Genomic DNA, 25,901 nt, shown 5'->3' with positions numbered 1-25,901 from the left:
ATAGATAAACCATTAGCCAGCCTTATAAAAAAACAATAGAGAAAAGACTCAAATTAATAAAATCATGAATGAAAATGGAGATATTACAACCAATATCAAGGAAATACAAACGATTTTAAAAACATATTATGAGCAGCCATATGCCAATAAATTAGGTAATCTAGAAGAAATGGATGCATTTCTGGAAAACCACAAACTACCAAAACCAGAACAGGAAGAAATAGAAAACCTGAACAGGCCAATAACCAGGGAGGAAATTGAAGTAGTTATCAAAAACCTCCCAAGACACAAAAGTCCAGAGCCAGATAGCTCTTCCCAGGGAAATTCTATCAAACACTTAAAGAAGAAACCATACCTATTCTACTAAAGCTGTTCTGAAAGAACACTTCCAAACTCTTTTTATGAGGCCAGCATAACCAAAACCAGACAAAAACCCTACCAAAAGGGAGAATTATAGACCAATATCCCTGATGAACACAGATGCAAAAATTCTCAACAAGATACTAGCTAATAGGATCCAACAGAACATTAAGAAGATTATTCACCATGACCAAGTGGGATTTACCCCCGGGACGCAAGGCTGGTTCAATACTCATAGAACTATCAACGTGATGGATCATATCAACAAGAGAAAAAGCAAGAACGATATAATCCTCTCAATAGATGCAGAGAAAGCATTTGAGAAAATACAGCATCTATTCCTGATCAAAACTCTTCAGAGTGTAGGGATAGAGGGGACATTCCTCAACATCTTAAAAGCCATCTACGAAAAGCCCACAGCAAATATCATTCTCAATGGGGAAGCACTGGGAGCCTTTCCCCTAAGATCAGGAACACTACAGGGATGTCCACTCTCACCACTGTTATTCCACCTAGTACTAGAAGTCCTAACCTCACCAACCAGGCAACAAAAAGAAATAAAAGGCATTCAAATTGGCAAAGAAGAAGTCAAACTCTCTCTCTTTGCAGATGACATGCTACTGTATATAGAAAACTCAAAACACTCCACCCCAAAATTGCTAGAACTCATACAGCAATCTGGCAGTGTGGCAGGATACAAAATCAATGCCCAGAAGTCAGTGGCATTTCTATACACTAACAATGAAACTGAAGAAAGAGAAATTAAGGAATCAAGCTATTTACAACAGCACCCAAAAGCATAAGATACCTAGGAATAAACTTAGCCAAAGAGGTAAAGGATCTATACCCTCAAAACTGCAGAACCCTTCTGAAAGAAATTGAGGAAGACACAAAGAGATGGAAAAATATTCCATGCTCATGGATTGGAAGAATTAATATTCTGAAAATGTCAATGCTACCCAGGGCAATTGACACATTTAATGCAATCCCTATCAAGATACCAGGGACTTTCTTCAGAGAGTTGGAACAAATCACCTTAAGATTTGTGTGGAATCAGAATAGACCCCGAATAGCCAGGGGAATATTGAAAAAGAAAACCCTATCTGGGGGCATCACAATGCCGGATTTCAAGTTGTACTACAAAGCTGTGATCCTCAAGACAGTGTGGTACTGGCACAAAAACAGACACATAGATCAATGGAACAGAATAGCGAACCCAGAAATGGGCCCTCAATTCTATGGCCAACTAATATTTGACAAAGCAGGAAGGACTATCCACTGGAAAAAGGACAGTCTCATCAATAAATGATGCTGGGAAAATTGGACAGCCACGTGCAGAAGAATGAAACTAGACCATTCTCTTATACCAGAAACAAAGATAAACTCAAAAGGGATGAAAGATCTAAATGTGAGACAAGAATCCATCAAAATCCTAGAGGAGAACACAGACAACAACCTTTGTGAACTTGGCCACAGCAACTTCCTACAAGATACATAAAGAACAGAACATAAAGGCAAGGGAAACAAAAGCAAGAATGAACTATTGGGACCTAATCAAGATAAAAATCTTCTCCACAGCAAAAGAAACAGTCAACAAAACTAAAAGACAACCTACAGAATGGGAGAAGATATTTGCAAATGACATATCAGATAAAGGGCTAGTATCCAAGATCTATAAAGAACTTATCAAACTCAACAGCAAAGAAACAAACAATCCAATCATGAAATGGGCAAAAGACATGAACAGAAATTTCACAGAGGAAGACATAGACATGGCCAAGAAGCACATGAGAAAATGCTCTGCATCACTGACCATCAGGGAAATAAAATGAAAACCACAATGAGAAACCACCTCACGTCTGTGAGAATGGGGAAAATTAACAAAACAGGAAACAAAAATCTTGGAGAGGATGTGGAGAAAGGGGAACCCTCTTGCACTCTTGGTGGGAATGTGAACTGGTGCAGCCACTCTGGAAAACTGTGTGGAGGTTCCTCAAAGAGTTAAAAATAGAGCTACCTTGCACCCCAGCAATTGCACTGCTGGGGATTTACCCCAAAGATACAGATACAGTGAAACAGCAGGAAACCTGCACCCCAATGTTTATAGCAGCAATGTCCACAATAGCCAAACTGTGGAAGGAGCCTCAGTGTCCAATGAAAGATGAATGGATAAAGATGTGGTCTATGCATACAGTGGAATATTACTCAGCCATTAAAAATGGCAAATACCCACCATTTGCTTCGATGTGGATAGAACCAGAGGGCATTATGCTGAGTGAAGTAAGTCAATCAGAGGACAAACATTATATGGTCTCATTCATTTGGGGAATATAAAAAATATGAAAGGTAATAAAGGAGAAAGGAGAGAAAATGAGTGGGAAATATCAGTGAGGGAGACAGAACATGAGAGACTCCTAACTCTGGGAAACGAACTAGGGGTGGTGGAAGGGGAGGTGGGCTGGGGGTGGGGGTGACTGGGTGACAAGCACTGAGGCGGGCACTTGACGGGATGAGTACTGGGAGTTATGTTGGCAAATTGAACTCCAATAAAAAAAATACAAAAACAAGATAAATAAATAAATAAATAAATAAATAAATAAATAAATAAATAAATTAACTAACTAACTAGCTAACAGGCTATGAGATATACTCAGGAACACTATGATCAAACAGTCTCCATTTAACTATTCACAGAACTCACATTCTTCCCCTTAACCTCATTCTTCATATCTGTGGGTAAACTGCTCTCAAATCTGCCACTGAACAACACCTTTAAATGACTATTTATTTGCATTTGGGCATTTTTCGTATCATAATGTTGGTAATGTACTGTCAGATATGTCCCATCCTTATGCAGAAGCACCTCTACTCTTAATTTTCATAATGTTCTCACTTTACTTTGTGTTTACACAATTCAAAAATTATGCAGACCTCTCTCCTTATTTCTTTTTCCATAATGTCTTATAATCCTCTACGCATTACTCTGTCTTCACAAACTTCACCCATTGTATTTCTTCTTATTAACTGGCACATTTCCCTTTCCAACTCAGAATTAACATCTGATCGATACCAACCTCTCAACAACCCCTATCTTCCTAAATATCTTAGCTTTCTCCAAGAAGGGCCATTCATGATATCTATTCTTTCTGTCTTTTTCCTCTCCTATACATTGCAAAAGTAATATGGTGCTAATACAGTTGTAAAGACTCCACTATAATTATCTCTCTCTTAAAGCAATTAAAATATAAACTGTCCTAATCCCTCTTCCAAACAGTGACATCTTCTTAAGAAACTTTCTGCCACCTCAAAAGCAGTATTTTTTTTTTTACTTCCATAGCTTCCATTTCTTTATCCCACTGTTCTGAATAATGAACATATTGTCATTGCCCAGAGTATTTTTAATTACTGGGCTTCTAAACTTAAGGTTTCTTGATCCTTGGTTGCCTTGAAGCTCAAAGGTGAACTTTCTTGTTTTCATTTCATTTCAACACCCTCCAGAGTGTGAAGAGAAGAGAGGACTCTCTGGTAGTATTTGTGAGCACTGCAGCCATAAATTTTCCTGTTGACTATTACGAATCTAAGGCTGCTTACAGTCTCAGTGCTTACCAGGGCGTTATGATATGCACACAGGAGATCCAAAGCAGGTTCTGGCTTACAAACATTAGTATGACAGCAGACCTAGCAAGAGATCCTCAAACTTCATCCAATGTTTCTACAAAACCATCTCAGATTTGTTTGACCAGAGGTGTATGAGTTGCGGGCCAGTCATGTGTCCATAATGTCATTGACCAAAAGATGTATGAGATCCAAGACATCTGTGACAGCAGCTGGACCAAACTGAATAAAAGACTCTTCAAGAATACACCTTGGCAGGATGCCTGGGTGACTCGGCAGTTGTGCATTTGTCTTTGGCTCAGGGTGTGATCTTGGAGTCCTGGGATCGAGTCCCACATCGGACTCCCTGCATGGAGCCTGCTTCTCCCTCTGCTTGTGTCTCTGCCTCTCTCTCTGTGTGTGTCTCTCATGAATGAATAAATAAATAAAATCTTAAAACAAAAAAAAGAATACACCTCGGCCTGAGACGGAAGTCCTTGCTATACAGGTTGGCAACAGTACTGTCTTCTTGATTTTGTACAAAGAATTATATTACAGGCAGATATATGCCAATGTTAGTGAGGGACCCTCCTTGGAGCAGAGGTCTGAATCCTATTAACAATTGTGGCAATCTCTTCAAATACATTCTTTTTTTTCCCCCAGTGGTCCTGCTCTTCTTGATCTACCCAACCTATGGTTCTGGGATAACATCTGATGAATCCATCTATGAGTTTCAGTCCTTTAGTCAGTACCACTGTACGACCAACAAGAAGTCAGAGGAAGAAATTGACTTTCTTTGTTCTAATTTCAAAATCTGGAATGTTCACAGTGTCCTCCACTCCTTGGTAGACAAATCCAACATTAACTGACAATGGAAGGGGTACACAAGTGGAGGTGACTCTGAGGGTGTGGCTGGTGAATATGGACAGCACTCCCTATATAAGAAGCTTGGCTACTTCAGCTTGGTGGGGCTTCTGCCTCTGCACTCCCTGTTGGGATTTTACTACCAGATCATCAAGGTGATGGAGAATATCAAAGTGAACAAGAAGAGCATGTTTTTTGTGTGTGCCCGAGTGCCAGGTCACCACATATTTTAACATCAATTTTGCATTTTTGATAACGTGTCACTACCAGGATGCTATCCGGATCTTTGCCAACATCCTCTTCTATATCCAGATTACCCATGAGCATGTTTCAGGTGACCACATAAAAGTATGAGAGGATTAACAAGTAGAATAAGCAGATGTATGTGCTGCTGACAATCATTCTCACAATGTACTCCATGCAAATTAACGAGAGCATTCACCACCAGCTATGGGAGAAATACAGACCCACAGGTCTATGAGGAACTTTTCAGACACTCCTCCCCAAAATTCCTGTCACCTGTAGTGTGCAACAATGGTAGTGTGCACCCTAAATACACAAGGAAACCTTCTTGAAGCAACTGAAGGTGTTTTCTGATGAAGTGCAGGATCAGGCTCAGCTCTCAACCATCTGATATTCCTCAAGCTCTACACTACCAGGCCTATGCCCAAACTGCTGGCTTCCTGGACCTCATAGAACAGAAGTTCCATGTCAGCTCTTTGTGTTCAAACACAAAATGAAGAACCTGATGTGAACCAGGGACATCTCTACCTTAGATGGCAAATTTCAGTCAGCCTCTGGGGTTCGCTTTTATATTGATAAGGACGTGATCTACATCACGGATACCAAGAGCGCTAGGCCCTATGGTATTTGTTTATCCTCATCCAACAGATACATAAAATTTGAGAAGCTCAGTCAAATGCTAAAGAAGATGGGACAGAGACCCTGAGTACATTCACATTCTTCTTAGGAATCTATTTTGATGTCTTTGTAGGTAGGGCATATTTTTTCACTGTGAAACCCTTACATATGTCAGATATCAGCCATTCATCTGAGTTGAAGTTTACTTGAATTATGGACTGAATGTTTTAAATAGGTCTCAGTAAAGGATCTTTTTTGGAAAAAGAGAGAGAGAGAGAGAGAGAGAGAAAAGACGGGAAACATATTGCCCTATAACTATACCCTTGCCATGCTCTCTAGCTTGAGCAGCCCTAACATCTACATGCATTGTCACTGTGGTCAAGGAGCCAAGTCTCTGCTGCTGCCGTGTCTCCTGCTACTAACCTCAGTCCTGCTAAATCAGCTGGTCCTGATCTTTCAGTATCTTTTGAGCATGTCACAATAGTGTCTTGCTCATTCTCATACTGTATACCATCTGTTTAGGGGGTCACTCATCCCTCCTGAGATATGAAACACCAAAAGACTCTTCTGGAACCATGTATGTACAATCCAGAAGCATATTGGAGTTGATATTAGGGGAGCAAAAATAGCAACAGCATACAGGATGAAGATGAGCTCCTCTTTCTTTCTTTGCCCCCTATCTATAACAGCTGGATCAGAGAGGCAGGAGATCTATATGGCCTCTCAAAAGACTTCCTCCAAGAACCTTTGGTATCTTGTTACAAAGCTGTGGTCAACTTGGGAATATACTACCTTATCTTTGTCATCTTGCCTTCTCTGACTTTTATCTTCACTCCTCCTTACCTGTGAATGTTCTCCCAGTAAAGTGTTAACACAAAAGATTTCCCTGTTTTCTAGGGAATCCAAGCTAAGAAAGGGGCCACAACAACCACTGGAGGTTGAGCACTTTTTTACTTGTATTTTTACAGTATTCTTACTGTAGTCACCAATATATTATGAAGTCCCTTCATGCCACATCCCTAATGATCCTTCCTCTAGGGCTACTCTAATTTACCCTCAGGTTGGACCTTAAATAGGGAGCATAAGCACCCCAAAGGAACCTTTTCCATATATCATCAAGTCTAACCAAGGAGGCATCTATGTTGCATTTTGCAGATAAACCCATCTTGTCCTTCTGCACTGACCTGAAAGCCTTATTCAAGATCATGACTCCAATTACCAGGAGAGCCACAAGAGAGGATTCATTTCCCCCAAAGCAATTCAATAGCAACCTCACATCCCTCATAATTATGTCAGAATTGGGGCACAACTTGACCTAAATCTACACAAGTCTCTATAAAAGTGTCTGGTTTCAGGCATCTTTGATGTGTGTCCAATGTGAATACTGAGGGATCTGTCAACTTCTGTCCTGGCTGAAGTTAACACAATATTTTAGTTTAGATTGTAAAAGTGTAAGGTAAAAAAGTCATATGCTAATAAAAAGTAATTCGGATCACCAACATAGGTTAAAGAACACACAACAAGAACCAAGCATACATTTCATTGTCCTATGAGAACAAGATACCTTGGAATGGAAGAGGGGCAAATGGCACTCCCAGACATCCACATGAATCTCTTACTACACAAGATCATAACCTCAAGTTTGCGATTCGATTACCTGAGATCACTGTGCTGTATCTGTAATAACCAAAATGTGTGAAAAGCAATTTAATAGGTTAAAATGATTGACTATCTTTCATTAAGCCCTAACCATGAGATATAATCTATGATAAGCACTTTACATATCCATTATTTAACTTAATGATGATCATCAATCCTCCACAGAGGACACCTCTTCTGAGGATAGAGCAGGTATCCAGTTCCTTGGTACCATGCAAAGGTTTATGAAAATCAGATTGGCAATCTTTTCTAGAAAGAGCAACAGTTGATGCCTGATATTCCAAAGCATCCTTCATCTCTTTGGATTAAGTCATTATTTCTGGACAGGGTATTAATAGCCACTTTGAGAACTAAAAGCATTTCTTGCAGTTCACATCCAAACAGGAGTTTTTTGCCCTCTCTTCCCCAGGTGACTTTCTTTGGCCTGAAAGCAAAATCAATTTGTTGAGGAAGAGGTTCTAGGTTGAGGAGCCAATGAAAGTAAATCTAGGAAGGAAACTGAAGGCTCCTGGGAGACTAAGGAAAAGCTGAGCACAGAACCTGTCAGTTTTTCCCATAGATAACTTTGTTTCTGTCCTATGACTAAGTATGTAAAAATGTGAATTAACTATAGCATGAGAGAGTTAAGGGGGATATAAAGAACTTCCTCCTTATAGTTGCTACTAGATGGACCCCTAGTAGGAGGGTAAGCTTTTTGTTCACAGATATTTGACCTCTTAGAAACAAATATCCTGAGTCTTTACCAGTTTTGAGTTCACCTTTCTATTCCACATACATTTGCCATTTTCCTTTTGGGTTTTTGTCTGCACTTTTTTTTTTGTTGTTGTTCTAGAGAAATACTAAAGAGATTGCTAATGGTTTTACATTATAGCCTCAGGAGGAGTCTTAATTTTAATTCCTTTGGAGGATGTACTACCAGAGAATTATCAAGCAAATGTCTATCTATAAACTGACCACAGAGGAAGGCTGTTCTGCCTCTTTCCACTGTCTCTAATCTCAACATCAAAACATCAATGAGCATTTCATCTGCCAATATAAGTAATCCATCTTCCACTCTGTCCCAGCAACACGTGGAATTATTGTAGCGCTCTCTGGGACGTGAACATCTCAGTCCACTTGTTCAGGTATTGGCAACACAGAAAAGTGTTGGCAACAGGTCTGTTACTTGATATGCCCTCAAGACTCACTATCTCCTTGCTGTCAACTCCTTCACTGACAAAAGAGAATGACCTGTCTCTTGCTTTAGCACAAACTGGTATCAAGGTGCAGATTCTTCAGCACAGTTACAGCAGAGAAAAGAGACTTTCCAGGAGGCCTGGAAACATTTGGGTTACACACACAGATAGACACACACACCCCTTGCACATATAGTAGGTACTCCATCAATAATTTTGAATAAATGAAGAGAATTTGGGATCAGTGATGGAATGAGAAGCTCAAGGAAGACTAAAATATTTTTAACAGAGTTTTTAAAAACCCATAAGGACACTGATGGCTGCCTTCTAGGACAAAACACCATCCTACCTTCCTTGGTAGCCATATTGCCTGGGGTTGAATCCTAGCTTTGTCACCCATGAGGTATATGACTTTGAGCAAATTATTTCATCTGATTCTCAGTTCCCTCATTTGTAAAATGGGGGTAGTGAAAGTAGTAACTTTTAGGGCTACATTAGGGCTAATGTCTGTGAAGCTCTTAAAACCCTGTCATATACTAAATCATCAATGTTATAAACATATTAAATAAAATACATAACTTTAAAAAATCACAAGAAAGAGAAAGGCAACCCCTATCATCTAGAAGCTGGACTAGAACTCACAGCTAAACTTAGTGTTCTCCTGTTGAACATAAACAATTTTACAAAACATCAACATCAGACAAGGCCACTCTGTGACCGATATGGATCAACACAAAAACAAGATCATTCCATAATCATATGTGAACACAGACAAAACATGAACATTATCCAAACTTTTAAATTCCAGATATCCCCCTCTCCCAGATAATATGAATTACTGCCTGTTGTTTCTTTACACATTTCAGTCTTATCCTGTTCTATATCCTCTAAGTAAGATATATTAAGAAACCCAATCAGAATTACCTCTGCATCCAATTCAGAGCAAAATCTCTTTTCCTTCAAAACTCCCCCCAAAATCACCTGCTACTAGCCCAAATCCTAGAAGGCTTTCCTAACACTCACTTACTGAGGCATGTCACAGTTCTCCATGCTGTGGGAAATAAATCCAAGTTGTTAGCTACAAGTGTGTTCCCAGCAAACTCCGTCTTGAGGGCATCAACTACAACCTTTGGTGGAAATTCACTTCAGGAGAGGCAAGGAACGCTGTACGTCAGATTCGGAACCATCATGTCTATGCAAATTACTTTAGTAATTGTTTTTCCAACAGTGTTTGAAGTGTTGCCCTAGAAAGATCACTGTACTGGAGAAAGAGAGAAGAAGAAATCAACACTTATTGAGCACATGCTAACTGAAAGACTGGATGAGATTGTTAATCCAAATTACTTTACTTAATCTTCAGGATAACCCTGGGCCATGGGTATTTGTTAATTATATTTTACAGATGAGGAGGCCGAGTGTCAGAGAAGCCAAATAACTTCTTCAAAGTAATGAAGACCTGATAAGTGGAATAAATCCAACAGTCAAGATTAGTAACAAAGCTAAATTCCATCAGATCTCTAGAATGAGCATAGCAAAATATGTGCACACACTTTCATAACAATGCTAGAGGAATTCAAAGATACATGAGCATGTCCCCTGACCCTAAAGAAGGGATGGGAAAGGAGGGTAGAGGTAGAAGTGGGATGAGGGAGATGTGGCTCATTCTCTGCCTTCTTTTCCCTTCTTATGATAATTACAGACTTTTCTTGATTGGTTAGGAAGTACATGTAGGAACCAGAGCCCTTGCATTGTTTTTCTTGCAAGTCTTCTTTAGGTTCCATAACAATTAGAGAAATCAGAGCATGCGAATCCCTCAAGAAGACTAAATTGCGAGGAAAGCACATATCCACACTTACTCCCCGTGTCCCTCCCTGACTAAGGGTTTTCAACGCAGTCCAAGGCGCAGTCACTTCTAAGGTTTGCAGTTATAAGCTATGACCCTTGCCTATACAAGATGCTCTCATCAATACTTCTCAGTATTGCCTGGAATGGGCATGATGCACAGAATTCCACCCATCTGCCTGCTCCCAGAGACAGAAAGACATTCTATTTTCAAGTAATTTTCCAATCTTTTGACCACAATTCCCCTCTAAAAACAGTCAATTTGTGACCAGCCAAATCAGCCCACATTGCCCCAGATCTTTTGCAGCTCTGCATAGGAGAGAATAGTTTCACTTCTGGAGTCAAAGAGCTTGTGCCTAAACCTCTCACTGCTATGTGGCCATCAAAAATTAGGTAACATGTCTCTGCATCAGTAGTACCATCTGTAAAAATGGATGAAAACAGTGCCTGCCTATAATGGAAGGTTTTTGTTGTTCCTACTATCATTTATTCCACCTTTTTCCAATAAAAGCCCTTTTTTCCTTTGGAAATCTACCCCTCCCCACTCAATCCATATGTTTCTTTGAACTGTACCCATCATTAGGCTTCAGGTACCAAAATGTAATCCAAGTCTGGCTAATCAGTCAAAGACTTGGTCAGGGATCATTATGTAATTTAACAAAAGCCATTAAGAATCTACTTCAGAACTTTTGCTAGAATACTATGAAATGTAAATTCTTGCCATAAGCTGTAATGTTAGAGCTGCTAGTAACCATCTTTGGTAGAGCTAATGAATAAAGCTAATGAAAGTAAAACAAAACCAAGAGTTGGAGAAAACAGATTCTTATGAACATCAAATACAGGAATCCAACAATGTCTGAACCATCCTCTGGTCTTTTCAATCATGTAAGCCAATGAATTCTCTTTTTTGTTTAAGCATGTTCAAGATAAGTTTTTGTTACTTGCAACCTGAAAAGTGATAATACATGATCTCTAAGGTTATTATGCAGAGTAAATGAGATAATCTACATAAAGTACCTAACATAGTACATTCATGGTACATGGCAAGAGTTCAAAAAATAGTTGAAAGCTAGCCGGTCCATTTTTAGATCCTGATGAGTGCAAAGCTCTCTGGAAGACACATCCCCCTCTGTAGGCCATGCCTACCATGAAATCCTCAGCACTTAATAAATATCAAAATACCTACATCATCCTTTTTTCCTTTGAGTGGCTTCTGATCTCTGCAACTCAGAATTTAGCTCAGTACTATTTTTCCCGATGCCCTGCCGACTTTTTTTTAAGATTTATTTATTTATTTGAGAGAGAGAGAGCACAAGCAGGGGTGGGTGGGTCAGGAGAGAGAGACTCCCTAAGCAGACTCTCTGCTGAGCATGGAGCCTAACGGGGGCTCAATCCCAGGACCGTGAGATCATGGCCTGAGCTGAAACCAAGAGTTGGGCGCTTAACCAACTCAACTACCCAGTTGCCCCCCAGTGCCCTGCCTACTTGTTAGGCTATTTCATCTGATCCTTCTCCTCTATGTGTCTTATCAATAGGGGCAATGGGCCAAAGGAAGGCCATTCTCCCCATTGCTGTTCCAATGAGAATAATCTTCCAGGTTAGGTGACCTCTCCTCATTCATCTTACCGCACAGTTTAATGTGACAATCACAAAAATGGAACAGAAGTTAGACACATCAAGTGTTTCTGATCATTCATAGGAAGCTGGATCAACCTCAGAGACAGGAACAACTGCATAATTTTTAAGTTGAATGCAAAATGAAACTGCAAGGTCTCTTATCCAAAAATTATTAAGAATTTCAAGACAGCAACAGCAGATCATTAAACCAAGTACAAGGGCCATTGAAGTGTGGGGCCCTGTGCAGCTGTATTGGTCACATGTTCATGAAACTGGCCCTGCCCAGAATTAAGGGATCCAGCAAGGTAGGAAGGATAACAGAAGGCACAATGATTCAAATTCCCATCTCTACAACCTGTTTTTGTATGTTTGGGAACATACTCAGTTCAAAGAGACAGATTTAATAGTGGACTTCAGGTACCAAGACAGTCCAGAAAGAGAAATGTTTTAGGTCCCAGCAGGTATACTCCCATATCTACAATAAGAGCTGCCTTCTCTGTGTTCAGTGCCCAGGGCTCAGTTCTGCTATTGGTCACAACTAACATCTCCCTTCACAGGAAAAAATTTTTGGTCTACACAAAGGAGAGAAAGAATAAGGCTATGGTAGAGAAAATATGTCAAGTCATTATTTCTATGGTAAACTTAGAGACATGGTGGTTTAGACTCTAGCATATAAAAGGAATTTCAGTAGCATGGATTTCAAATTTCAGGAGGATTGAAGGCCAGAGAAGGGCAGAATTTTAATTATGTAATTTTAGGGACATCTGGGTGGCTCAGTGGTTAAGCGTCTGCCTTCAGCCCAGGGTGTGATCCTGGAGACCTGGGATGGAGTCCCACACCAGGCAACCTGCATGGAGCCTGCTTCTCCCTCTGCCTGTGTCTCTGCCTCTCTCTCTCTCTCTCATGAATAAATAAAATATTTTTTTAAATTATGAAATTTTATTTCTTCCAAGTACAGTGTCCAACCTGCTGGTCTTCAAACCACTGCCTTTTACAAATCTTTAGGGAATCTGTTACTGGTTTTGGATTGTTTTATAACTGACATAGACTTAGTAGATGTTAGTAAAGCTTGAGGGAGCTTAAAGTATGTTTTCCTCAGGACTGCCCCATTCAGAGCTTTTATTTACCCCCTTTTATTTATACTCTGAAGAATAGACTTGCCAAACAAAAGCAAATTGCAATTTATCCCCTGCCTGAAGTCTTTAAATAGTATCTAAACGATGGGGTCAGGTTCAAATTTAGAATCATAGACAAGTGTTAAATTGAAAAAGAATATTTCATAGTGGTTTCGTCAAATGGTTCTAATGACTCAGTTTCCAGCCCTGATGCAACAGAACTATGGGGAAAGCTTTTAGGACACTATACATTGCCTTGACCTTCTCCCAGAAATTTTTCAGTCTTTGGAGTGAAGCTGGGGGAATCTGTATTTCTATAAAACTTAATGGTTTAAATTTAATAAATATATAGCCAAAACACAGTAAGTGAAAAAGCCAAGCACAAAGAAGGAATTAATCTTTGTAAGGCATAGGCTGACTTGGGGCTGGGGGCTGGGAATAAGAGTGTCATCATATAAGGCCCTCCTCTCGGGAAGAGGCCCTTGCAAGCAGACTGAACTGTGCCTGTGGGATACACATTTTATCATCATAAAGGAAAATACTGTGTCCAGGCTCTGACCATGGCCCATCATCAAACTTGCCATGGCATCTCCCTCATTCCTCCCATCGAAGGGATAGCCTGTCTTCTCTCTCTCCCCCAACTAACTGGGGAAATCCTGGAAGGCCTGAGCCACCCTTGGAAAGGAAGCCACTTCCTGGAGCCTCATCATCTCAGGAGTCCCTTGTTGGATGGAAGCAGTTCCCACTGCATTGCTAGAGGATCTGGAAGCACGACATATCCAAGGTTCACAGATACAAAGCCAAAGGTTTCATTTTATGTTGTGGCCTGTAGGTCTTACTGTAGCATGTTCCCCCGATTTCCCTCTTTTCCTCTTTAGTATTTTATTTGGTTCCTTTCCCTTCTGTGTGAACAGTTGGTCCTCACAATCCCCAAGCAGCTTGTAGTTGGTTTGTTACTGTCACTCCACATGGTTGCTCCGTTTGGTTCCAGCAGGCACATTGACTTGGACATACTCTTCACATAGCTGTCAACTCGTTTCTCTGGGCTGTAGGCTGGAGTGGCCACTGTTCAGGATTTGGTTTCCCTTTTTTTGCTGCTGAAATTGTATCTTTATCACTGCCTGTTCTGAGTATGGATGATTTCTCTGCTTTAGTAGAATGTTAAAATCAATTTCCAAGAGCATCCTAAAAAGGTAAAGTTCTAACGTCTGCTAATAAAGAATGGCTCTGAACTAAGTGGCCCGGATTAGCCTTGCAAGGGTGAAAATGGCAACGGGCCTGCCTCCAAAATGTTGTAATATTACATGCATGCCCTGCTGGCTCTGCCTTGGAATCCTACAAACCACCATCTCGAGAAGATCAAAGGAAATATTTTCCACTTCTAGAGCATGCCAGATCCTAGAGGTACTGCCACACAAAATAAACTCTCCTCCAAGTGACTGAATATGCTATTTCCTCTCAATTGTGGGAAAGCATAAATAAATGGGACAGCATGAGATGGTGAAACCAAGAGAGGGAAAATTTGATACATTAAACACACGGGAAGCAGCTGTAGTAGCCACAGGGCTAGCGAAAAAAACAGAAATCAAAAGAAAAGCACATTTACATTAAGCACACATGCGACGCACATTTCAATATTTCTCCAAGAGATTTCTACAACTTATATCTTAAAGACACTCGAAAGCACCAAGTTCTTTCTAGGCTAGTGCAGCTGATATAACATGTGATGGCACTTGATACTTCATGTATCTTCTAAAAATACATTTCTAAGCTCTTCTATTATGAAAAATTTGTAATTGAGTACTCCTATAATAGTCTATGGACACGTGTGAATTCAAGAACTGTTTGCTCTCTGTATAAGTACACGAAGTGAGCAGAAGCATCTAGAAACTTTTTAAACAATTCTATACAGACACAACATTTTTATTATATTTTGCAAATGTATTAGTCAAATGAATTCATTTTTTCAAGTGAATTTTTAAAAACTGCTTTTCATCACATATGGTTTGACAAACACTGGCATACCACCCATTTTTACATCACCTAGATTTATTTGTTTTTAACAAACTGGGAGAAATACAGAATAATTCATAGAGGAATGCTGTTTGAAGAGGACATAAAATTATGTACCTAAAGTTTTGCCTTAAAATTTTTTAACTACTTTCTCAGTCTTGTTAACTTGTCATTGCCTTGAAAGTAGTGTGACCAAAAAGTAATGGATCTATTTTGCATATTTCCACTTCCTAAGATATAGATATTCCAAAAAAGCTTGCATTATACTAGGCTTATGAAAATGCAAGGGAGATAAGCATTATCCTTCACATTCCCATTATCCTCTTTTCTAAGTCAATTCTATGTCCTCTAATATTTACAAGTCAGTTTGTTAAAGACTATCTTCATGATATTTTGAGAGCCTGATTTAAAATTCATGACATGATAGATAAGGCTGTAACTTGCCTTAAAGCCACCCTGTCCTCACATTTTATGATGGAAACAGTTAAGTTAGTTTTACGTGTTTTTAAAAGCTTTTAAATATATAAAGAAAATAATAAGATGGGACTTCCCTTGTTCGTCAAGGAATTGAATTCAGCTCTCTGAAACAGAATGTGGTATAACTTTTCATTGCGGAGACTTTTTCAACTTATAGGAAGAATTTATGTAGAAAAACTTCATGTGGCTATTATTAATGTCAGCTTAAGATTCTGGCAAAGAAGGGGAAAAACAAAGGAAGTGTCACCCACCCACATCACCAAACTTAAAAAGCTGGAAAACTTTATCCATAGTTACTTTGTATCAAATTGCATTGCATTCTGGACAAAGAGTCAGTTGTGCCTCAGTGAAAATTTTGTTTGAACATATATTGTTTTCTAGATGTTTTGCTAAAGTCTTTTAATGTCTAATTCCCACAACCTCTTTATTAGGGATTAAGAAGCACTGAACACTGTGAAGGAAGAGTCATTTGTTTTCCCTGGCCTTGGAGGGAAAAATAGGGCCACACACACCAAATTATTGAGCTACTCCTTTTTTCCCTCTTGTAACTCATCCAAATATTCTATTATGAAGCTGAAACATTTCAGTTACTGTAATTTTTTCCTAAAGGTTCTGGTTCCCACACTGAAATTCTGCCTCCAAAGTCAGATTCAGAATCCAATTCCCAAAATCTGTTCCAAAACACATTCGTGGCCTAACCCTCGAGAAAGAGAACTTTAAGCTCCACTTGCCTCCTTTTGGAATGAGTCAAAGTATTTTTAACAGCAACAAAAATGTGAAATCCTCTGATGAAGTGTTTTTGAAGTGTCCTGGCCACATCTGTAAGAATGGTCAAATATTATCTAATTCAGTTCACTTTTTAAAGTGGAAAACAACTAAACTTAGCACAAATACAGGCAAATAACTCCTACTAAAAGAAAAGTGGTATTAAATCCTGTGGTGGTGGTGGTGGTGGTGGGCCCACAAAAAATGAGAGTGGAAGAAATTGAGCAGAACTGAGGGTGAGGATTTAGGTGATCTTATTGGGGATAATGCCATCTGAAAGTAATGAGAAGTCTCTGGGAACATGACAAACACAAAGTATAGGATTACTAGAATTAGCTACTAATTCTAGCTCTTCACACATGTGGAGGTATTAACTGTTCTTTAAATGTTTTGTAGAATTCACCTGTAAAGACTTTTGGTCCTAGATTTTTGTTTAATAGTTGTTACTATTGTAATTACTGATTCTACTTCATTACTAGTAATCAGTCTGTTTAGATTTTCTATTTCTTCCTGATTCCTGGCATACTGTATGTTTCCAGGTATTCATCCATTTCTTCTAGGTTGTCCAGTTTGTCGGTGCATAATTTTGTATAATAGTCACTTATAATCTTTTATATTTCTGTGGTGTCAGTTTTAACTTCTCCGTTTTCATTTCTAATTTTTTGTAACCTCTTTTTTTCTTGATGAATGTGGCTAAAGGTTTATCAATTTCATTTTTCTTTCCAAAGAATCAGACCTTAAGTTTGTTGATCTTTATTATTTTTGTTTAGTCTCTATAAAATTTATTTCTACTTTGATCTTTATTATTCCATTCCTACTAGTAACTTTAGGTTTTGTTTGCTTTTCCTTTTCTGGTTCCTTTAAGTAAAAACTTAAATTGTTAATTTGAGATTTTTCTTGTCTCTTGAGTTAGGCCTATATCACTATAAACTTCCCTCTTAGAACCCCTTTTGCTGTGTCCTATAGATTTTGGAATGTCATATTTTCATTTTCACTAATCTCCAGTTATATTTTTATTTCCTCTTTGATTTATTTATTGACCCATTTGTTGTTTAGTAGCATATTGTTTAGTCTCCATGTGTTTGTGGGTTTTTCCCCCCAGGTTTTTTCTTGTAGTTGTTTTCTAATTTCATAGCATTGTGGTTAGGAAAGAAGCTTGATTTGATTTCAGTCTTCTTAAATTTATCAAGACTTGTTTTGTGGCCTAATGTGATTTACCCTGGAGAATGTTCCATGTGCACTTAAGAATGTGTATTCTGCTGCTTTTGAGTGGAATGTTCTGTATATATATATTAAGTCCATCTGGTCTAACATGTTGTTTAAGACTGATATTTCCATACTGATTTTGTCTGGATGATCTATCCATTGATGTAAGTAGGGTGTTAATATCCCCTACTGTTGGGACACCTGGATGGCTCAGCAGTTAAGCGTCTGCCTTTAGCTCAGGGCATGATCCTGGAGTCCCAGGATTGAATCCCACATCGGGCTCCCTGCATGGAGCCTGCTTTTCCCTCTGCCTGTGTCTCTGCCTCTCTCTCTCTCTCTCTGTCTCTCATGAATAAATAAATAAAATCTTTTTAAAAATCCTCTACTATTATTATATTACTGTCAATTTCTCCCTTTTGGTCTGTTAATATTTACTTTGTATATTTTGGTCCTCCTGTGTTAGATACATATACATTTATATATTCTATATCTTCTTGCTGTGTCAACCCTTTTATCATTATGTGGTGTCTCTATTTGTTTTTTTATTATGGTCCTTGTTTTAAAGTCTGTTTAGTCTGGTAGGAATATAGCTACAACAGTTTCCCTGGATCTCTATTTGCATGGAATATCTTTCTTCATCTCTTCACTGTTAGTCTGTGTGTGTCCTTACTTCTGAAATGAGTCTCTTATAGGCAGTATATATATATATGTTTCTTGAATTTTATCCATTTAGCCACTTTTTGTCTTTTGATTGGCAAATTTAGTCCATTTAAAGTAATTATTGATAGGTATGTACTTATTGTCATTTTGTTGTTTTCTGGCTGCTTTTGTAGTTCTTCTCTGTTTCTTCTTTCTACTTTTCTTTCTCTCATCCCTTGATGACTTTCTTTAGTGTTATGTTTAGAAATTTTTCTCATTTTCTTTTGCATGTGTTTTTTTGTTTTTATTTATTTTTTAAATAATAAATAAATTTTATTTATTTATTTGATTGTGAGAGAGCAAGCATGTACAAGCAGGCGGGGAGAGAGAACCAGGCTCCTACTGAGCAGGGAGCCTGATTTGGGGCTCCAACCCAGGACCCTGGGATCATGACCCAAACCAAAGACAGATGCTTAATCCACTAAGCCACCCAGGTACCCTCTTTCGTATGTTTAATATAAATTTTTGCTTTGTGGTTTGCAAAGTTCACTTGTATCATCCTATGTATATAACAGTCAATTTCAAGTTTATAGTAAATGAAATTTGAATACATTCTAAAACTTTACATTTGTATTCTCCCACCATTTGATGTTTTGATGTCACTGTTTACATTTTTTTATATATGCCTTAACTAATTATTATAGTTTTAGTTAAGTTTACTACTTTTTTTTAAAACGTTTTATGAATTTTCCTTTAATATTCATGGTACATTTGTGATTAATCTATCTTTGCTATATATTATATGATATTATAATACATATATATATATATATATATATTTCCTTTTTCAATGAGATTTTCTACTTTCAAATGTTTCCTTATTATTGGTGCTATTACTTTTCAGTCTTAAAGAAGTTACCTTAAAACATGTTTTAAAAATATTTTAGAGAGAGAGAGAGAGAGAGCATGAGAGCTGGTGGTGGGTAGGGACAGAGGGAGAGAGAGAAAATCTTACACAGACCCCCTGCTGAGCATTAAGCCTGATGCAGGACTCAATCTCATGACCCTGAGATCATGACCTGAGCCAAAATTAAGAGTCTGACACTTAACTGACGGAACCATCCAGATGCCCTCCTTAACATTCCTTATAAAGCCAGTTTAATAGTGATAAACTCCTTTCACTTTTGCTTATCTGGAAAACTTTTATCTTTCTCTCAATTGTGAGTGATAATCTTGATGCATAAAATATTCTTTATTTGAAGGTTTTTTTTCCTTTCAGCACTTTGATTATATCATGCCACTCTCTTCTGGCCTGCAAAGACTCATCTTAGAAATCTGCTGATAGCCTTATAGGTTTCCTTTGTATGTAACAACTTGTTTTTCTCTTACTGCTTTTAAGATTCTCTCCTTATCTTTAATTTTTGACAGTTATAATATCTCTTTGGGTAAATCTCTTTTGGAACTCTTGGGGCTTCCTGGATCTGGATGTATGTTTTTTCCCTTCGGTTAGGAAAATTTTAGCCGTTATTTCTTCATGTAAGTTTTCACCTTTATCTCTCTCTTTTTCTGGGACCCCTGTAATGCAAATGTTATTCCACTTGATGTCCTATAGGGCCTTTAAGTTATATTTGTTTTTATTATTATCATTATAATGATTGTTATGACAATATTATCATATGATAATATTATTATTTTAGGTCTTTTTTTCTGCTCTATCTGCATAAATTCCATTGCCCGGTCTGCTAGCTATCTGATCAGTTCTACTTCATTCAGTCTGTTGAACTCCTCTAGTGTATTTTTCAGTTCAGTTATTTTATTCTTCAACTCTGTGACCTCTGTTTGGTATTTTATTTATATTTTTTGTTTCTTGTTAAAGTTCTCACTGTGGTCACCTATTCTCCCAATTTTGGTGAGCATTTTTATAACCATTACTTTGAGCTCTTTATCAGGTACATTACTTATTTCTATAGCACTGAGGTCTTTTTCTGAGGTTTTGTCTTGTTCTTTCATCTGGAACATATTTCTCCATTTTCTCATTTTTGTTTGACTCTGTTTTTGTTTTTATGTATTACATGAAACAGTTAACTCTCTTTGTCTTGAAGGAATGGTGTTGTGTGAGTGAAGCTTCTCATTCAACTTTGCTCTTGGTTGTTTTTTAACTTTTGCGATTGTCTAAACCGTATAATTTATTCTTGATATATCCCTGTGACTGAGGGTATGCCTTGACCTGTCAGTGTCCCAAGGGGCAGAATCTTATTTGGCATCTAGTTTCAGGGTAATTGGATGCCAGACCCTCAAGGCAGCACGTTTAAAGTATGCAAATATATACAGTCCTGGAGACTGCAATAGAAATTCCTGCTGGCCTCTAGACCAGGAGATCAGGAACTGTCTCCTGGGGAATAGTTGCAAAACTCTGGGCCCTAGATTAGTGTATAAACATTCCTGGGAGGTCTTACTGAGCTTTAGTGAGTCCAAGAGTGTACATGGTGTCTACCTGTTTACATTCTCTGGGAGGACCTCCATATCCTCTAGATGTGTGGAAAACCTGAAGTCTGTCCTTCATGCCGAAGCTCCAGGCTGAGTTAATTATCCTTTTCACAGGTAGACTGGGGTTGTGTTTCAGTCTGCTGTGTGTGCTGTGTGTGCAGTGCCTTTGGCAGGGAAGGGTGGCCTACCAAAATCTGTCTTTCTGATTGTCACATTCCTGTGGAGCTCAGGAATGCCAGCTTCCTTGGCCACCAGAGCTAGACAGTGATGGGGCCTCTTTGTGTGGATTTTGCAAATGAACTGACTTTAGCTAAGCAGTTGGAGAGTGTTAGGGGAGGGGCTTGCTGGCTGGCTGCCAAAAGGCAAAGGGAAAATATACTGCACATATCTGTGGGCTTCAAGAATGCAGCAGGAGGGTGCCTTGTCTGTGAACACATGCCAGCTTTAGGCTAGGAGCAGGAGAATGCCATGACCACTCATATTCACCAGCTCAAGCCAGAGAGTGGTGGGAATGTCACAACCACTTGTATTTGCAGACTTTAGCTAGAGAGTGGAAGAATGCCACAACCTTGCCTCCCTGCCCCAGCTGGATGCAAGGAATGCTGCAACTGCCCACTTTTATGCTTTAGCCAAGCAAGAAGATAGTGCCATGACCTCTCACTCCTGCCTATCTTAGCAAGCAGCAGGAGAATTGTGTCTGAATTTGCCAGTTCATGCTAGCAGGATAGGTGAAGAGTGCAAAAATGGCATCCACCAACACCTCTATAATAACTGGGACCTCTGTATCCAGAAAGATATTTACCCCTGCCCCTCCAATGGATGCTTTTAGACTAGCAAATTAATATCCTTCAAATATAGTCTATGAGCTTTTTGAACTACTGGGGGGTTTTGTTTTGTTTTGTTTTTACTGGGTGTCTGGACAAGTGAGACTACACATGATCCTTTTAAAAGGGAATCTCAGTTTCCTATAGCACTTTGGGTTCCTTAGACAACATCCCCATTGGTTTTCTAAGCCATATATTTTTGGTGGTTGTTTTTTTGATACAGATCCCTGATCCCCCTGCTTCTCTGAGAGAAGCACCAGACTGGTGATATCCCACCCTATTTTGTGTCACCAAACCAGAGGTGGGAATTTTTGGTGACATTGTGTCTCTTCCTTTCCCACCCATTTCAATGTGGTATTTTTATCCTTTGTTATAGAGAAATAGTTCATCTAATTTTCAGTGCTCTTTTGGAATGAAATGAGCTATAGATTTGGTGTGTCTATAGGGAGAGTTGAGTTCAGTTCTTCCTATGCTGACATCTTATGGAAGTCACTTTTTTTTTTTGTCTTTTTGAACATGGCATTTTAATAGACATGATGAGGTGATAGCTCATTGTGGTTTTGATTTGCATTTCTTAATGACTAGAGATGTTGAGCATCTTGCTGCATACCTGTTGGCCATTTATATATCTTTTTTAGAAAAAATATCTATTCAGGCTTCTGCCCTATTTTAATTGGATTCTTTTATGGTGGTGGTGATCTTTGCTCTTGAGTCATACGAGTTCTTTATATGTGTCGAATATTAACCCCTCATCAGTTATATGGTTTACAAATAAGTCTTCCTATTCTGTAGGTTTCTTTTCATTTTGCTTTTGCTATGCAGAAACTTTATCAATGTAGTCCCACTTGCTTATTTTGGGTTTTGCTGCTGTGCTGTGCTGACACTTACAGGTGTCATATCCCCAAAAATCATTGCCAACACTCATGCCAACAAACTTTTTCCCTATGATTCCTTCTGGAAGTTTCATGGTCTTAGGCTGTACATTTAAGTCTGTAGTCTATTTTGAGTTAAGTTTTGTGAGTGGTATAACAAAGGGGTCTAGTTTCATTCTTTTACCATGAATAACTAGTTTTTTAAAGCACTATTTATTAAACAGACTATCTATTCTCTACTGAGTTTTTTTGGTTCCTATAAATATTAGTTGACCATATATGCTTAAGTTTATTTCTGGGCTTTCAGCTCTGTTCCATCGATATATATTTATGTTTTTATCCAGGCCCATGCTGTTTTGATTACTATAGCTTTTAGAGTATAGCTAGAAAACAAAAAGTGTGATGCCTCCCACTATATTCTGTTTTCTCAGAATTGCTTTGGCTTTCGGGGTTTTTTGTTGTTGTTATTCCATTTAAATTTTGTTTTTTCTACTTCTATAAAAAATTCCATTGGAATCTTGCTAAAGATTGCATTGAATCTATAGATGTCTTTTGGTAGTACTGACATTTAACAATATTCTTTCAAGTCATGAACACAGGATACTTTCCTTTTGTGTCTTTGACTTCATCAATGTCCTGTAGTTTCAGAGTAGAAAGTTTTACCTCTTTGGTTAAGTTTTTTCCTAAGTATTTTATTGCTTTTGATACTATTATAAATAAGGTCATTTTCTTTCTTTCTTTTTTTTTTTTTTGGTAATTTATTGCATGTATATAGAAACACTACTTGTATTTGTATATGAAATCCATATCCTATTTTACTGCAATCATTGATCAGATCTAAGGTTTAGGTGAAGTCTTTACGATTTTCTAAATATAAATTCACTTCATCTGCAAATACAGTTTTATTTCTTCCTTTCCAATACTGATACTTTTTCTTTTTTCTTCCCTGATTGCCTTGACAAAGATTTCTAGTACTTTGCTGAATAGGACTGATGCAAGTGGGCACCCTAGTCTTGTTCCTGATCCTAGAGGAAAAGCTTTCAAGCTTTCACCATTGAGTATGATGCTAGTTGTAGGCTTATGATAAATGACCTTTATTATTTAGAAGTACATTCCTTCCATATGTAACTTGTTGAATATTTGTCATGAATCAATGTTGAATTTTGTCAAATGCTTTTTCTGCATCTATTTAACTGATTATATGTTTTTTCCTTCATTCAATTAATGTGATGTATCATATTGATTGATTTGCATATTTTGAACTATCCTTGAATCCTAGGTATAAATCACAATCATGGTTAACTGAATCTTCAATTTTGCTGCTTAATTTAGTTTGTAGCATTTTACTGAAAAATTTTGCATGTACATTCATCAGAATGTTGGACTGAATTTTTCTTTTAGGGAGTTTCCTTTTCTGGTTTTGGTAAAATGCTGGCCTTGTAAAATCAGTCTGGGAGTGTTCCCTCCACTTTGATTTTTTTTTTTTTTTTTTTGGAAAGCTTAAGGATAAGGATTGGCATTAATTCTTTAAATATTTGGTAAAATTCACCAGTGAAGCTGATGGTCCTGGGTTTTTCTTCATTGGGGGATTTTTGACTACTCCTTACTGGTAATTAGTCTCTTCAAATTTTCTATTTCTTCCTGATTCAGTATGGTAGTTTATATATATATCTAAGAACTTTTCCTTTTTTTCTAATGTCCAATTTGCTGGGATATAGTTGTTCATAACAGCCTCTTATAATTGTATTTCTGTAGTGTTTGTTGTAATATCTACTTTTTCATTTATCATTTTGTTGATTTGGGCCTTCTGTTTTTCCTTGGTTAGTGTAGCTAAAGGTTTGTCCATTTGTCTATCTTTTCAAAGACCTCTTTATCTTTTCAATTGTTTTCCTGGTTTCTCTCTTTTATCTCTCCTTTAACTTTTAATATTTCTTTCCTTCTGCTAACAACTATGGGCTCCATTTTTTCTTCACTTTCTAGTTCCTAAAGCATAGAGTTAGGTTTTTTATTTAGGATCTTTCTTCCTTCTTAATGTAGGTGCTTATTACTATGATCTTCTCTCTGAGAACTTCCTTTTGCTGCATAGCATAAATTTTGTATGTTGTGTTTCCATATTTGTTTGTCTCAAGATACTGTTATTTCCCTTTTAATTTCTTGACTCATTGGTTGTTCAAGATGAAATTATTTAATTTCCACAAATTCATGAATTTTCCAGTTTTATTTTATAGTATCAGTGAAGATACTTAGTATGATTTCAATCTTCTTGAATTTGCTAAGACTTGTTTTGTGCCTTGACATATGATCTATCCTAAGAAAAGTTTCCATGTGTGCTTGAGAAGAATATATTCTCTGCTGTCATTAGATAGAATGTTCTGGATATATCTATTAGGTCCTTTTAGTCTATTGTTCAAATAGACGGTTTCTTTATTGATTCTCTGATCTATCCATTATTGAGAGTGGGGTATTAAAGTCTCCAACTATTTTTGTATTGATATTTCTCTTTATAGCTCTGTTAGTTATGCTTTATATATTTAGGTGCCCCTACTCAGGTGCATTAATATTTACAATATAATGACCTTGTCTCTTTTCAGCATTTTAAAGTATATTTTTCTGATATAAATATAGCTGTGTTTACCATTTGCTTGAATTATTTTTCTTTACCATTGCTCTCAGACTATATGTGTATTTAAGGCTAAAGTGAATCTCTTGCAGGCAGAATATCCTTGGATTTTTAAGAATCCATTCAGCCATTCTATGTCTTTTAGTTGGAGAATTTAATCCATTTATATTTAATGAATTATTAATAAGTTAGGACTTACTGCCATTTTATTAATTGTTTTCTGGTTGTCTTATTCTTTTTCATTGTTGTTTCTTACCCTGCTGTTTTTGTTTTATGTGTGTTTGGTGGTGTGTGGTATCAGTATCCTTGGACTCTTTATCACAATCGTTTGTGTAATTATTATAGATATTTCTCTAACATAAGATCTTAAAATGTTAACACTTTTTAAAGACTAGTATAACAATGTTTATAGAATTCCTTAGCACTTTTTACTTATTTTTACACTTCTCCTCTCCTCACATTTTACATTATTGATGTTACAAGTTGCATATTTTATTGCATAACTTAACAAATTTTTGTAATTATGATTTTTACTACTTTTATTCTATAACTACTAAAGTTGTTCGTGAATTATGCACCACCATTACTATAGTACAGAATCCATTACTGTAGTACAGAATCTAACTCTGATAGTATATCTATCATTGCCACTGTAAAATTACACTGCTTTATTATAGTTTTAGGTGTTAATTATTAGCTTTCTATTTCTACTCAAAGACCTCCCATTAGCAGGACTAGTAGTGAGCTCCTTCAGCTTTTATTTGTTCTGGAAAGTTTTTATCTCCCCTTCATTTATTATGGACAGCTTCACCAAGTATAGTATTTTTGGTTGGTAGGTTTTTTTAATTTCAACATTTTGAATATGTTCTCCCATTTTCTAGCCTATTAAGCTTCTCTTAAGAAATCTGCCA

General features: G+C 37.6%; 1 pseudogene; it reads left to right on the top strand.

The window, feature by feature from the left end:
- Nucleotides 1-5,767, top strand: part of LOC140631695 (eukaryotic translation initiation factor 3 subunit L-like) — a 39,168-nt pseudogene extending 33,401 nt beyond the window's left edge.
- Nucleotides 5,768-25,901: the final 20,134 nt, after the last annotated feature.

This window comes from Canis lupus, chromosome 4 (genome assembly GCF_048164855.1).
Source record: "Canis lupus baileyi chromosome 4, mCanLup2.hap1, whole genome shotgun sequence".
Taxonomy (NCBI): Eukaryota; Metazoa; Chordata; class Mammalia; order Carnivora; family Canidae; genus Canis; species Canis lupus.
The sequence above is the reverse complement of the archived record's forward strand: the minus strand, read 5'-3'. Positions and strand labels throughout refer to the sequence as shown.